Source organism: Cherax quadricarinatus, chromosome 32, assembly GCF_038502225.1.
Source record: "Cherax quadricarinatus isolate ZL_2023a chromosome 32, ASM3850222v1, whole genome shotgun sequence".
In the NCBI taxonomy this organism is placed as follows: domain Eukaryota; kingdom Metazoa; phylum Arthropoda; class Malacostraca; order Decapoda; family Parastacidae; genus Cherax; species Cherax quadricarinatus.
The window spans coordinates 9,792,271-9,809,250 of NC_091323.1; the positions used below are offsets into that span (position 1 = coordinate 9,792,271).

General features: G+C 40.5%; 1 protein-coding gene across 5 annotated transcripts in view; it reads right to left on the reverse strand.

The window, feature by feature from the left end:
- The window catches only part of LOC128703107 (zinc finger protein 300-like), a 50,618-nt gene that overhangs the window by 18,623 nt on the left and 15,015 nt on the right, over positions 1 to 16,980 (reverse strand). Inside the window, exons 1-2 of one of the 5 annotated variants that reach the window (XM_070090448.1) lie at positions 11,762 to 12,804; positions 11,384 to 11,637 (exon numbers count right to left, since the gene is read on the reverse strand). The exons of 1 other annotated variant lie outside the window; for it this stretch is intronic. The gene's annotated coding sequence lies outside the window, so the exon portion shown is untranslated. Of the gene's footprint in view, positions 1 to 11,383; positions 11,722 to 11,761; positions 12,805 to 16,980 lie in introns of those variants that run through there. 3 more of the 5 variants (XM_070090450.1, XM_070090451.1, XM_070090452.1) reach the window with 3 other exon arrangements.

Here is a 16,980-nt window from a genome sequence, read left to right on the forward strand (position 1 = left end):
GGTATCTGAGCTTGGGATTTTATTGGCAAGGTTTTGTCCTATAGTGGTGAAGAAATCATTGAGTCTGTTTGCTGTTTCTGTTGGTGGGAGCTGGGGTTCATCTGATTTTGCTAATTTTATTTCGCTATTTCGTGATATCTTTTTTGTTCCCAGAATTTCTGATAGGGTTTTCCAGGTCTTTTTTATATCACCTCGTAAGCTGGATAATCTGTTCTCATAATACAATTTTTTTGCCCTTCTTATCAGGCTGGTTAGGATTGACGAGTAACAAGTTTACACTAACGATAACAAGTTTACACTAACATATATTAAGTTAGCATTAGAACTAGGCATCAAAAAACAATAAAAAAGTACAATACACACATAGTGCACTCATTACTTACCTTAAAATATTTATAGTCTTAATCTAGGGTGAGACAAGTAGTATTTATTGTAAAAAATCAAGTGTGGTATGTGTGGTAGTCAGCCGGGCTACCCTACCAGGCCAACCCACCCACACATATATTCTATGATATTTAAGCATCCCAGAGCAATAAAATGTATATACAGTTCACTCATTACTTACCTTAAAATATTTGTAGTCTTAATGTAGGGTCAGGAGTAAGTAAATGAGATAAAACGAATAAATGAGAGAGAGAAAGAATGAGTGCATGAGAGAGGACAGGCGCAGAGTTATGTAAACAAACCAGGCGAAGGTAAGTTTTGTAAACAACTAAGTGTACATGTCTGGTTTGTGTACAAGTTACATTGTGTACAGGTTGTCTCTACATTGATACGGTAAAATAAATAAAGAAGAACACTCCCATTTTCATGTAACATCATTTTGAGAAGAAATGATGCTCTGAGTGAAGGCAATGGAAATAAGTCACTCTGTTTGACTTTTTTGGGTTATCCTAGGTTCTCTACACATATGCTGTTATGTATGATAATCTATGTAACTGTAAGATAAGATAAGATTTCGTTCGGATTTTTAACCCCGGAGGGTTAGCCACCCAGGATAACCCAAGAAAGTCAGTGCATCATTGAGGACTGTCTAACTTATTTCCATTGGGGTCCTTAATCTTGTCCCCCAGGATGCGACCCACACCAGTCGACTAACACCCAGGTACCTATTTGCTGCTAGGTGAACAGGACAATAGGTGTAAGGAAACGTGTCGGAATTTCCACCAGCCGGGAATCGAACCTGGGCCCTCCGCGTATGAAGCAGAAGCTTTAGCCACCAGACCACCTGAATAAACTTACTTACATACATACAAAAGGAATAATTTTCTACAGTTACCCCTGGTAACACATTTTCTCTTATGTTAGATTAGAGAAAATGTTATTCTTGTCATCACTTGTACAAGTTATCTGGCTACCACATCTCATATTTATGTTTATTTATTCTATTGTGGGGTGTATTTATCATCTTTATATGTTATGTATCATGTTTATTATATAATTTTGAAAAAATATCATGGATGGATTAATGAAAATGTGTATGTTAACGTAATATACGACATTTAATGAGACTTGGCGATTATTATTATTATTATTATTATTTCTAATATGGCGTCACTTGTGCAAGTCGTCTGCTACTACATCTCACATTTATGTTTATTTATTCTACTGTGGGGTGTATTTATCATCTTTATATGTTATGCATCATGTTTATTATATAATTTTGAAAAAATATCATAGATGGATTAATGAAAATATGTATATCAACGTAATATACAACATTTAATGAGACTCGATGATTATTAGTACTAATATGACGTCTGGAGACATAAGACACTCTTACTGATTTTAATGTGTACCTGCATGCCAGCACAGTATGTAAGTTTAAGTACAGGTATACATAAGTATAATTATCAGAGTATATATAAAATATGAAATAACTTTTAAAAACACTTAAAATTTTGGAGTTTCCAGACATAATGGAGAGACTTAGTGCTTAGGGATCTCACAGAGAATGTAAACAAACCAGGTGGGGCGCAGTGACCGTATTAGAAAGTCAGGTGGGGGGAGCCATATAGCGAGTTTTGGTCATAATTTGAAATGACCGTATTAGCGGAGCGCCATAAAGCAAAACGCCATAAAGCGGGGCCCTACTGTACTTGGGATCAACACCTATTTAGACTTGAGGCTCTCTTTGAGACCTTTCAGAGTTCCCATTTAACTGTTAATTTATCTAAGTCTTCCTTTGGCCAGGCCACTGTTACTTTTCTAGGCCATGAAGTAGGTAGTGGTAAAGTTGCTCCTAAATTTACTAAAGTTCTTGCCATTAAAGATTAACTAGTTACACATGATAGGAAATCTATTCAACGATTCCTAGGCATGATAGGATTTTACAAAAGATTCTGTAAAAAAATTTCGGATATTGTAGCGCCTCTTACCTCTCTTACCAGCCACAAAGTTCCCTTTAATTGGACTCCAGATTGTCAAGGTGCTTTTGATAAAGCAAAAAGATTATTGTGTACTGCACTGTAAAGCGGGGCCCTACTGTACTTGGGATCAACACCTATTTAGACTTGAGGCTCTCTTTGAGACCTTTCAGAGTTCCCATTTAACTGTTAATTTATCTAAGTCTTCCTTTGGCCAGGCCACTGTTACTTTTCTAGGCCATGAAGTAGGTAGTGGTAAAGTTGCTCCTAAATTTACTAAAGTTCTTGCCATTAAAGATTAACTAGTTACACATGATAGGAAATCTATTCAACGATTCCTAGGCATGATAGGATTTTACAAAAGATTCTGTAAAAAAATTTCGGATATTGTAGCGCCTCTTACCTCTCTTACCAGCCACAAAGTTCCCTTTAATTGGACTCCAGATTGTCAAGGTGCTTTTGATAAAGCAAAAAGATTATTGTGTACTGCACTGTAAAGCGGGGCCCTACTGTACTTGGGATCAACACCTATTTAGACTTGAGGCTCTCTTTGAGACCTTTCAGAGTTCCCATTTAACTGTTAATTTATCTAAGTCTTCCTTTGGCCAGGCCACTGTTACTTTTCTAGGCCATGAAGTAGGTAGTGGTAAAGTTGCTCCTAAATTCGCTAAAGTTCTTGCCATTAAAGATTATCTAGTTACACATGATAGGAAATCTATTCAACGATTCCTAGGCATGATAGGATTTTACAGAAGATTCTGTAAAAAAATTTTCGATATTGTAGTGCCTCTTACCTCTCTTACCAGTCACAAAGTTCCCTTTAATTGGACTCCAGATTGTCAAGGTGCTTTTGATAAAGCAAAAAGATTATTGTGTACTACACCCATTCTTTTGTCTCCAGACTTCTCCAAACCTTTCTCATTACAGGTAGATGCTTGTGAGTCTGGGGTTGGGGCAGTACTGTTGCAAAAGGGTGATGAGGAGTTGCAGCCTGTAGCCTTCTTCTCTGCCAAGTTCCAGCCGCACCAGAGGGCTTACTCTACCATTGAAAAAGAAGCCCTCGCGCTGGTACTGGCTTTGGAGCACTTCGATGTTTATGTGGGCCAGACTTCGCAGGTGGTCACTGTCTACAGTGAACACAACCCTATAGTATATCTTCAAGCCATGAAGAACCACAATACGAGGCTCATGAGATGGAGTCTATGACTGCAACCCTACTCTCTCAGAATATTACACATTGCCGGCAAAGAAAATAAGCTGGCAGACTCTTTATCTAGAGTCCAACAATGTTACTCTATATTATAATTATATATTAGGTTAGAATGTGTTAGGTTACCTGTGGTGACCAGTTTAAGCTCTTTTTTTTGTCCCCTTGTGTGGGTTTTTTTTTTAGTGAGGTGACGCGGGCTACCGTCCACCCGTGTCTTGGACTTATGTTAGCCCGACTGTCTGCTGTCTCGCTCTGGGTTTAGGGTCTGGCTTTCTGTCATGAAAAAAACTGAGCTCTGTCTAAGAGTTGGATGGTTGAGCGGCACCAAATAATGGTGCCACCATGGCACCATTATTTGGTGCCATGGCAGCACTGTTACCACTGGGAGGTGGGAGCCTAATCCTGAGCCCTTTCAGGGTGGGGGTGTGGCATGTAAAGAGTACATAACCTTTATTCAGCGCATGTACACACCCTCATTGACAGGCTATCTCCCCCAACCAGCGAACCAGTACCCAGGTTCCAGCCAATGAGAAGATGGTTTTGGCAAATGCAGAGGAGATATGGGTACCACATCACCTCTGCAAGAAAACGGCAATCAAGGAAGCTGTTCTTGCCAAAGGTGCAACTATGTTTTCAAAACTGAGATCGCAAGTGTTAGAAGAGAGACTGTTATTGGTGTGGATATAAATGAAAAACAGATAGCAGGAGATAGCATCTCTCAAGCGATCATTTGTGAAAAGGCTAGGCAGTTGCATGATGATTTAATTAGAAAAATGCCAGCAACTAGTGGTGATGTGAGTGAATTTAAGGCCAGCAAAGGTTGGTTTGAGAGATTTAAGAATCGTAGTGGCATACATAGTGTGATAAGGCATGGTGAGGCTGCCAGTTCGGACCAAAAACAGCTGAAAAATATGTGCAGGAATTCAAGGAGTACATAAACAGTGAAGAACTGAAACCTGAACAAGTGTTTAAGTGACGAAACAGGCCTGTTTTGGAAGAAAATGCCAAGCAGGACCTACATTACTCAGGAGGAAAAGGCACTCCCAGGACATAAGCCAATGAAAGACAGGCTTACTCACTCGATGTGTGCCAATGCTAGTGGTGATTGCAAAGTGAAGCCTTTATTGGTGTATCACTCTAAAACTCCCAGAGTGTTCAGGCAAAAGAATGTCCTCAAGGCTAATTTGTGTGTGCTATGGAGGGCAAACATTAAGGCATGGGTCACTAGGGACTTTTTCTGTGACTGGTTACACCATGCATTTGCCCCTACTGTGAAAAATTACCTAAGTGAAAAGAAATTGGACCTTAAGTGCCTCTTGGTATTAGACAATGCTCCTGGTCATCCTGCAGACATGGCAGAGCGACTTTCTGCAGACATGAGCTTCATTAAGGTTAAGTTTTTGCCTCCTAATACCACTCCTCTCCTGCAGCCCATGGACCAGCAGGTCATTGCAAACTTCAAAAAACTCTACACAAAAGCTATGTTTGAAAGGTACTTTGTAGTGACCTCAGAAAGTCAACTGACTCTAAGAGAGTTTTGGAGAGATCACTTTAGCATCCTCAATTGTGTAAATATTATAGGTAAGGCTTGGGAGGAAGTGACTAAGAGGACCTTGAACTCTGCTTGGAAGACACTGTGGCCAGAATGTGTAGACAATAGAGATTTTGAAGGATTTGAGGCTAACCCTGAAAGGCGTATGCCAGTTGAGGAATCCATTGTGGGATTGGGGGAGTCCTTGGGGTTGGAGGTTAGTGGGGAGGATGTGGAAGAGTTGGTGGAGGAGGACAATGAAGAACTAACCACTGATGAGCTGCTAGATCATCTTCAACAGCAAGAGGCCAGACCTGAGGAAACTGCTTTGGAGGAGGGGAGAGAGAAATTGAAGAAGTTGCCTACTTCAAAGATTAAGGAAATGTGTGCAATGTGGCTTAAAGAGCAAACCTTTTTTGATGAAAATCACCTTGACACAGCTACTGCAAGCCGTTCCGGTGACTATTACACTGACAATGTTGTGAAACACTTTAGGAATGTCATAAAGGAACGGGAGGAACAGGCCACTATGGACAGATATGTTGTGCAACAGAGGTCCAGTGACTCTCAAGCTGGTCCTAGTGGCATTAAAAGAAGAAAGGAAGTAACCCCGGAAAAGGACTTGCTACCTCAAGTCCTAATGGAAGGGGATTCCCCTTCTAAACACTAACACCATCCACACTCTCCCCTCCTCCCATCCCATCAATCATCACCAGATCTTCAATAAAGGTAAGTATCATGTAATTGTACATGTCTTCAGTTTGTGTATTAAAATCAATATTTCATGTGGTAAATTTTTTTTTTTCATACTTTGGGGTGTCAGGAACGGATTAATTTGATTTCCATTATTTCTTATGGGGAAAATTAACTTGACTAACCGATAATTTTGACTAACAATGAGCTCTCAGGAACGGATTAATATCGTTAGTCGAGGGTCCACTGTATATGCTTCTAAACTGTTGCATTCTGAGCACCTCTGCAAAAACAGTGATTATGTGTGAGTGAGGTTAAAGTGTTGAATGACGATGAAAGTATTTTCTTTTTTGGGATTTTCTTTTTTTTTCGGGTCACCCTGCTTAGGTGGGAGACGGCCGACTTGTTGAAAAAGAAATCCGTGCAAGAGGGGTAATTGTTATGCGAAATAATCGTTATGTGAATGAATTTTCCCCATAAGAAATAATGGAAATAAAATTAATCCGTGCAAGACACCCAAAAGTATGAAAAAAAAATTTTTTACCACATGAAATGTTAATTTTAAATACATGTGCCTTATTAGTCTTAAGATATGCTCTGCATGATGCATAAACAGGGCCATACAGTAGCCTGGAACCTAGCCTGCTGTATAAGCAGGGCCATACAGAAGCCTGGAACTAAACTGCTGTATAAGCAGTGTCCGCCTGTGTTACCTGAATTGTAAAATTATATTTCCTTAACACCTTCAGAGGCCGTCAAGTAGTTTTTTGTCATGAGCTCCACTCACTCAGGTGAGCTGCGAGTGGTAAATCTTAATTAAACAATGCCTAAACTAATCTTAATTAATCTTAACTGACAAAACCCTAATCTTAATTAAGCCATAACTAACCTAATCTTAATTATTTTAATCAAAAAAAGTGCTAAATGACCTCATCTTAATTAAATGATTCCTAACCTGATTTTAACCCTTTCAGGGTTTCAGCCGTACTAGTACGACTTATGCACCAGATTTTTTGATGTACTAGTACGCCTAAATCCTAACGCCCTCAAATCTAGTGAGAGAAAGCTGGTAGGCCTACATATGAAAGAATGGGTCTATGTGGTCAGTGTGCGCAGTATAAAAAAATCCTGCAGCACACAGCGCGTAATGAGAAAAAAAACTTTGACAGTGTTTTTGGATTAAAAAAGCGACTTTGCACTGTATTTTCGTATGGTATTTATTGTTGCATTCTAGTTTTCCTGGTCTCATTCTATAGAATGGAAGACATATTACAGAAATTGTGATGATTTTGACTGGTTTTACAAAGAAAAGTACCTTGAAATTGAGCTCAAAGTAGCAGAAATGTTCAATTTTTACCAAAGTTCAAAAGTAAACAAATCATGCTATGCGTCCAATACACATCAACTGGTGAGTCTAATATTCTTTCACAAGTGCGCTGATAATATTTATACCATTTCTACACCATTGCAGTAGTCTGCATAACAGTATATCTTCTATTTTTTTTGTGAGAATAAAAATTCAAAGTGGAAAGCAAAAGAATGTAAGAGGGGCATGAGGACGTGACTAATAAACAGAGGAAATGTTATTTTAGCGCAAGGAATGTCTTTCTTGTTTATTCTGGACCCTATTCGGAAATTGGCATCTTTTGAAATTTGTGTGAAATTGGCAAAATTGCTAAATTCTGACCACTGTATTGGATAGTTGAAATCGGTAAATGTGTGGTTTCTTGTACTCATTCGATAGAGAAAATAGAGTTCTAGCGAAATAGTTATGATTTTTGTCAACAAGTACACTGGAATTGGCCGAAAATAGGGCTGAAAGTGGGCAAAATTGCCGATGCGTGAACATCGTCGTGACCGCTAATTTCACGAGAGCATAATTCCGTAAGTTTTCCATAAAATTTCATACTTCTGATGTCATTATGATCGGGAAAAGATTCTCCATCTTTTCATAAGAAAAAAATAATTTTTTTTTTAAATTTGGCCGACCCAGAGAACAAGTCTCTGAGAGGGCCTGTCGACCCTGAAAGGGTTAAATAAATGATATAATACTTTACCTAACATAAACTAAATTAAAATATACCTAATACAGTGGACCCCCGGCATACGAAGGCATCAGTATACGCTAAATCCAGTATACGATACAATTTAACGCAAAAATTTTGACTCGGTTCGCATTAAGAAACCCGGTATACGCGATTCGTCTGGGACGTGTCCACATGTGGTCTGAACTGCCCCATGCATGCCAGTGTTTACAAGCGAGCCAGCCAGTGTGCTAGCATCTAAGCATACATTTGGTACATTCCATCAGTGTTTTTGGTGCTTATTTATGCAAAATAAGTTACCATTGGCCCCAAGAAGGCTTCTAGTGCCAACCCTTCGAGAAAAAGGGTGCTAATAACTATTGAAATGAAGAAAGAGATAACTGAAAAGTACAAGAGTGGAGTGCGTGTGTCGGAGCTGGCCAGGTTGTATACGAAACCCCAATCAACCATCGCTACTATAGTGGCCAGGAAAACGGCAATCAAGGAAGCTGTTCTTGCAAAAGGTGCAACTGTGATTACAAAACAGCGGCCGCAAGTGTTAAAAGATATTGAGAGACTGTTATTGGTGTGGATAAATGAAAAACAGATAGCAGGAGATAGCATCTCTCAAGCGATCATATGTGAAAAGGCTAGGAAGTTGCATGACGATTTAATTAGAAAAATGTCTGCAACTAGTGGTGATGTGAGTGAAATTAAGGCCAGCAAAGGTTGGTTTGAAAGATTTAAGATTTATAGTGGCATACATAGTGTGATTAGGTATGGTGAGGCTGCCAGTTCAGACCAAAAAGCAGCTGAAACATATGTGAACGAATTCAAGGATTACATAGACAGTGAAGACTTGAAACTTAAACAAGTGTTTAATTGCGATGAAACAGGCCTGTTTTGGAAGAAATTGCCAAGCAGGACCTACATTACTCAGGAGGAAAAGGCACTCCCAGGACATAAGCCTATGAAAGACAGGCTTACTCTTTTATTCTGTGCTAATGCTAGTGGTGATTGCAAAGTGAAGCCTTTATTGGTGTATCACTCAGAAACTCCCAGAGTGTTCAGGCAAAAGAATGTCCTCAAGGCTAATTTAGGTGTGCTATGGAGGGCAAACATTAAGGCATGGGTCACTAGGGACTTTTTCTATGACTGGTTACACCATGCATTTGCCCCCACTGTGAAAAATTACCTAACTGAAAAGAAATTAGACCTTAAGTGCCTCCTGGTATTAGACAATGCCCCTGGTTATCCTTCAGACTTGGCAGAGCAACTTTCTATGGACATGAGCTTCATTAAGGTCAAGTTTTTGCCTCCTAATACCACTCCTCTCCTGCAGCCCATGGACCAGCAGGTCATTTCCAACTTCAAGAAACTGTACACAAAAGCTATGTTTCAAAAGTGCTTTGAAGTGACCACAGACACTCAATTGACTCTAAAAGAGTTTTGGAAGGATCACTTAATATCCTCAATTGTGTAAACATTATAGGTAAGGCTTGAGAGGAAGTGACTAAGAGGACCTTGAACTCTGCTTGGAAAAAACTGTGGCCAGAATGTGTAGACAAAAGGGATTGTGAGGCTAACCCTGAGAAGTGTATGGCAGTTGAGGAATCCATTGTGGCATTGGGGAAGTCCTTGGGGTTGGAGGTTAGTGGGGAGGATGTGGAAGAGTTGGTGGAGGAGGACAATGAAGAACTAACCACTGATGAGCTGCTAGATCATCTTCTACAGCAAGAGGCCAGACCTGAGGAAACTGCTTTGGAGGAGGGGATAGAGAAACTGAGGAAGTTGCCTACTTCAAAGATTAAGGAAGTGTGTGAAAAGTGGCTTGACGTGCCAACCTTTTTTGATGAAAATCACCCTGACACAGCTACTGCAAGCCGTGTTGGCAACCTGTACAATGACAATATTGTGAACCACTTTAGGAAAGTCATAAAGGAACGAGAGGTACAGGCCTCTATGGACAGATATGTTGTGCGACAGAAGTCCAGTGACTCTCAAGCTGGTCCTAGTGGTATTAAAAGAAGAAGGGAAGTAACCCGGGAAAAGGACTTGACACTTCAAGTCCTAATGGAAGGGGATTCCCCTTCTAAACACTAACACCAGCAACACTCTCCCCTCCTCCCATCCCATCAATCATCACCAGATCTTCAATAAAGGTAGGTGTCAGTTTGTGTGTATTAAAATTAATATTTCATGTGGTAAAAAATTTTTTTTTTCATACTTTTGGGTGTCTTGGACGGATTAATTTGATTTCCATTATTTCTTATGGGGAAAATTGATTCGGTCTGCGATAGTTTTGGTTTACGATGAGCTCTCAGGAACGGATTAATATCGCAAACCGGGGGTCCACTGTATAACCTTAATTACAGGATACAATACTTTACAATATCTTACTTAAAGTAACTTAACCTAACCTAATCTTAATTAAACAATATAACTTAGCTTATCCAACTTTAACACCTTTAGTTAATATCTTCCAAAATAAAATTTACACAAAACATACATACTACATAACAAACATTGGTTCTATGCATTGAAAAGTGTGAAATAATATTTGAGTTCCACAGAGAAGTTGACACTAAGTATAACCATACCTTTGACATAGTTCCACATAAGAGATTAGTGCAAAAACTGGAGGACCAGGCAGGGATAACAGGGAAGGCACTACAATGGATCAGGGAATACTTGTCAGGAAGACAGCAGCGAGTCATGGTACATGGCGAGGTGTCAGAGTGGGCGCTGGTGACCAGTGGGGTCCCACAGGGGTCAGTCCTAGAATCAGTGCTGTTTCTGGTATTTGTGAACGACATGATGGAAGGAATAGACTCCGAAGTGTCCCTGTTTGCAGATGACGTGAAGTTGAGAAGAATTCACTCAATTGAAGACAAGGCAGAACTACAAAGGAATCTGGACAGGCTGCAGACCTTGTCCAGCAATTGGCTCCTGGAGTTCAACCCCACCAAGTGCAGTCATGAAGATTAGGGAAGGGAAAAGAAGACTGCAGACGGAGTACAGTCTAGGGGGCCAGAGACTACAAACGTCACTCAAGGAAAAAGATCTTGGGGTGAGTATAACACCAGGCACATCTCCTGAAGCGCACATCAACCAAATACAGTACGGCCCCGCTTTACGGCGTTTCGCCTTACGGTGTTCCACTAATACGGCGATGTCAAATTATGACCAAAATTTGTTATACAGCATGCAGTCTTTCAAATATGGCGCACCCCACCCAGTTTGTTTACATTCTATGTGACCACATCTATTATGTCAGGAAACTTTCCAAAATTTCAAGTGTTTTAAAGTTACTGCGTATTTTATATATACAGTGGTCCCTCATTTATCGTAGTTAATCCTTTCCTGGAGTTGCTACTATTATCGAAATCTACGATTTTCGAATCAATTTTCCCCATAAGAAATAATGTAAATACAATTAATCCGTTCCTGACACCCAGAAGTATTAAAACAAAAAATTTTTTTTACATGAAATATAGATGTAGTACATCAACAATACAATGGGAAATGACGAATGAAACATTAACAGCATAACACTTACCTTTATTGGAGATTCTTCTTAGTGTATGGGACACTGGAGGAGGAGAGAGATTTGACTTTTACAGTTTGGAAGGGGAATCCCCTTCCAGCAACACCTCAGGTACCAATTGCTTTTCTGGGGTTGCTTCTCTTCTTTGTTTCTTAATGCCACTAGGACCAGCTTGAGAGTCACTGGAGTCCTGTCTCGCAAAATAACTGTCGAGAGAGCTCTGTTTCTGGCGTCTCTTTAACCCCTTCAGGGTCCAAGGGCAAAATCTGAAGTGGTGCTCCAGTGTCCAAGAAATTTTGAAAAAAAAAAAAATTATTTTTCTTACAGAATTAAAGAGCATATTTTTGTGAAGGTAATAAGACAAAAAAAAAAATTCTGATCAGTACTTACCGAGATACAGTGCCAAGAAGTTTGTCAAAAATGATGTGGTGGCGGCAACATCGACTAATTCCACATACGCGCATTACAATATTTAAGGGTTTTTATAGTTTTTTCTTTTCTTTTCCGATTTCTTTCTATTCCTACTAACATTTGGGGCCTGAGAGACCAATACTGTATATAATGTATATATATAAACTCACTGTATTGAACACAATAACCGCACTAAAGTTATTATCATATTATTGTTTACCACTGTTGTTTATTACAATAAACATGCACAAATCTTATGTAATACTAATGTTCTATCATATATTTACATATTTACAATCACTGGACATGGTTTTAGAACTGCTGGAGCTTGTGGAACTCCTTGAAACAAGGCACCATGCACAGAGGCACCTTACATTCCTCACACATAAACCGAGTGTCTTTGCGTCTTTGTTGCCGTCGTTTTGTTTGTGCACAGACGATGCATCTCTTCTGAGCAAATTTCTTCTGAGTTGAAGGAAGCTGTATTATGAAATGATCACCTTCCCTCCTCAAACGCTTGGGTATATCCTGAGTAATTCGAGGACCTTGTTGTATAGCAGGTGTTCTTACCTGGTACTTCATTATGAGTTGTCTGACGACAGACAAACAAAATTCACCATACGGTGGTCTGTTGCCAGTCTTTATTTGGTACATATTATATGCATTGAGCATTGAAATGTCCATGAGATGGAAGAAAAGTTTCATGTACCACTTGTAACTCTTACGAACACAGTCAACAAAACCAATCTGCATGTCACATTTGTCAACCAAGCGCATGTTTTGTGTATAATCAATCACTGTCACTGGTTTTCGAATACATTCATTAGTCACTCGATCAACTTTGCCACTGTCTTGCATTTCATTACGGTGAAAGGTTGTCAACAATGTGACATCTCGTTTGTCATGCCACCGTAATGCCATGATGTCATTGGCAGTAAACACCTGCACGTCATCACCACAAGCACCTGCGTTGAGCCTGGGCATGTGTTTACGATTAGAACGCACTGTGCCACACACATCTGTCTTGTTCACTCGCATGAAATCACTGAGTAATGGGCTTGTGTACCAGTTATCGGTATATAATGTATGCCCCTTACCAAGATAAGGTGCCATCATGTTTCTCACTATGTCACCTGAGATACCCAATAACATCTTGGTATCTTTCAATGTTTTACTTCCCGTGTATACAACAATATCTAGCACCAGGCCACTGTCACAGTCGCAGAGTACAAACAGTTTTATACCAAAGCGTTTCCTCTTGCTTGGTACATACTGCTTGAATGACAGTCTACCTTTGAACAAAATCAAAGACTCGTCAATTACAAGATTCTTGAATGGATAAAAGTATATGCTGAACTTTTGTTTGAGAAACATGAAAACATTTCTAATCTTGTATAACCTGTCACTTCTGTCAGGCCTGGTTTTGTCAGAGAAGTGCAACATACGTAAGAGTAAGATAAACCTGTTCACTGGGATGATTTCACTAAAGACCGGGGTAGAAATTAGCCAATCTGTGGACCAGTATGCTTTTATATTATGCTTATAGACATGAGGCATAAGCATTATTGTTGCAAAAAGCAAATATATTTCTGCAACAGTCATCTCTTTCCACCTGTGTAGTCTTGACTGTGGTGATATGATCGTATTTGCCATGGTGTACTCAAAATACTTATTACTTTCCCTGACAATAGTTTCCATCAATGGCTGGTCAAAGAATAATTCAAAGAATTCCAGTTCATTGGCCGTGGTTCCAAGGGGACAAGTAGGTAGAATTCCACTTTGAGAGTCATCAAAGTGGTGAGGCTTGGGAACAAAATTGGGATTTTGCTGCCAATCCCACATACGGTTTGCTGGTGGATACTGGACATCATAGGCTGGTTGTGCAGGTGGTTGTGGTGGGCTGGTGGCTGACGCTCCGCTTTGTCCTTGAACTGACGAGCCAGCAGCGTGGGTCCCACCCTGGGCTGGTGAGTCACACATGGCGGTGCCACTACCATCACCACTAACACCATCCACTGATGCCTGTGGTCTATCCATGCCAAGTGTAGCCACATCATCCTCACTATCACTACCTAAAACTGGTGTAGGGCCATGGGATGTACTCCGGAATGTACTCCGGGTTGTACTCCGTCCCCTGGGCACAGCATAGGGTACACTACCCGAGCGCATGCAGTGGCGAACATACCGACGCTTCACTGGTGAATATGATTCCTCACTATCACTACTCGAATGATCGTCGAGCTCAATAAAATCACAATCCGTGTCACTATCATCATTACTGAAGTCAGAGGCCTGGCCACGCGAAAATATTAGTTTTCTCTTGCGTTGAGGCACAACCGACTGTGAGTCACGAGCGCCCACACCAGAGGTAGAAGGTTGAGGATCATCAGGGTTTTCTGCACTATTGTCGATATCCTGGTCATTCTTTTCGGTCACTAACTGATCAAAGCCGTAGAATTCGTCTTCATTTCCACTTCCATCAGTGTCAGAATTATCAGATAGGAAGAGGAGAGTCCCAATTTTCCAGGGAGTGAGAGCTGACTTGCGACGAGGCATGGTGAACAAGGGTAACTGAGCCGGCGTTCCCACAATGCTATGCGGGCGCCTAGATTTTTTGCTTATGGCGCACACCCACCACGCAGACCCGTTCTCTCACATGTAAGCCTATGAGCACTTTTGCGCTAAATTTGACGGCGCTAGAATTTTGGCATAGATCTACAGTTTGGACACTCAACGTGAAGCCGTAGATCTACAGGACGGACCCTGAAAGGGTTAACACTTCCCTAAAATGGCCCAAGACTTTGTCACTGTGCATGTTGCGAACATGGCTTGCAACAGCCTTGTCAGGGTGACGTTTCTCCATAAATCTTTCCATCTTACCCCACATAGCAAAAATCTCTTTAATTTCTGAAGAAGGCACCTTCTTCGATCTCTCTTCCTCCTCCTCAGCAGCAAGATTCTGAGCTGCGATCTGTTGCTGTTCCTGCTGAAGCTCTTGCAGCTCCTCAGTGGTGAGCTCTTCGTTGTGGTCTTCCACCAACTCTTCCACATCCTCCAAACTCACATCCAACCCCATGTAACTCCCCAGTTCAATGATGTTTTTCTCAATCATATTTCTCACTTTCTTTACCACAGGCTTGGCACTAGGAGCTTTCTTTGGAGCCATGGTAGCTTATTTAGTACTTGCAAGCACTAAAATGAGTGGAATATTATGAAATATTTCGTAGGAGCACATGAGGGGACCTTCGCTCACTGGTAAACAATGCCACACTGGCTGGGTAGGGAGGCCGCCCCAGCTCACACCATGCGTACGCATCCTGGACGACCTACTATTCGCGAGTCAACCTATGATTAGCGAGCCCATGTTTATACGAAAATATCCCTATGATTTCCGAAATCTGCGATTCCCGAGAACTACAATTATCGAGGGACCACTGTACTCTGATAATTATACTTATGTGTACCTGTACCTAAATATACTTACACACTGTGCTGGTGTGCAGGTACACATTAAATTGCTAAAAGTTTCTCTACTCATGACGCCAATACAGGTCCGCCATCACAAATCCAGCAATCAGTTATTCGGTTCTTTCAGTTATTCAGCACTAATTTTGGCTAGCATAATTTCAAATTTCCAGGGTCGCCACACCAACCTGCTGGTACTGTTTGGTGGCGTTACTTACTCTATAAGTCATTCCAATTTCTTTTTCTCCATTTATTGTTATAACCTGCTTTCTTTTAGCCCTAGCCATGGTTCCAATGAAAAAAAATGCTTTTCGTTGTGTAAAGCACGTACATTGTCCATTAAAGATAAGGTGGCTTTGAAGCCACTGTCAGTTGCCATGAGCTCAGTCTCATGATGCAGGGGAATATGCTTTATTATTATGCTAATATCAACACTACATCTTACTGTCTATCACAAATTATCTAATATAACATAATAAACAATATAAATAACATAAACATTCTTGGCTTAATCATCGGCAGCGGCAGCAGCGACTTCCAAGCTCCGTACTTTTCTCCAACTACCAGAGCTACCAATGCTCCTATGATGACCTAGTTACAAGCAAAACTGCACTACCCAACGTAGCACCCAGAATGACCAAAGATTACCAACAGTGAAACCTACAAATCGAACATAATAGAGATCAAAGGAAGACTGCACACAAACCGAAAGCAACACCCCGCTGCCAGCCGAACAACGTAACCCTAAGCTTTGTATACTACAACTTCTTCTTAACTACAACAATTCCTGTAGTATTATGAGGCGCAATCTAAGAGGAAACAGCACCAAGGCCAGCAAGAAAACACCGAAAAATCAACTATTCAACAAGTGTAGTCAGGAGGACGCCGGCCCAGCAACCACCCCACTCACCACCACTCAAGGCGACACCACAACAATAACAACAAACATGGCTGCCACCAGCCCATCCTCCCCTCTCTTCCCCGGATTCAACCTACCAAGTAGTCTCTCAGGTATGACCAATGATCCAGATACCCTAAAGTCATGCATCTCCAACTTAGTTATTGAAAATATGAATCTTCGAGAGATGCTAACAAAACAAGACACCAGGATGACACAACTCGAAAACAAAATCCTCAGTTTTGAACAAAAGTTAACAACACCAGGAATGACTAACTGTGACAAGACCATCCAGACAGTCATAGATAGCCATACCCAACAAATAATATCTCTTAATACAAAGGTTGAAGAAGCAGTAAAAGACTGGAAGAACAACTTAGATAACCAGTTCAGTGACTACTTTGCTCTCCAAGAAGATAAAACTGAACAAGATAAACTATCGGACGCAGTAATAGTTAACAGTCCACTTTTTCCCAGTGATATGAACCAAACAAACAGTAAAGAAATTACTCTGCAGATCATAAAGGACCAAACAAGTGTTATTGTACCAGAGTCTGAAATAAAAGAAGCCAGGTTACTAGGATCCCATGGTAGAAAAAGTGTTATGCTTAGATTCCACTCACATGACAGGAAAAAAGACTTAATTATTGCATCTATTAAAGTAAAGAAAGAGGTATACATAAACGAGTGTCTTACCAAAAAACGTCAGAACCTCCTGTATAGAGTCAGAAAACTTAAGCGGGAGAATAATGACACAATACACCAATGCTTCACACGGGATGGGAAAATTCTAGTTAGGAAAACAAATGTAGGTCAACTGTACACAATCACGAAC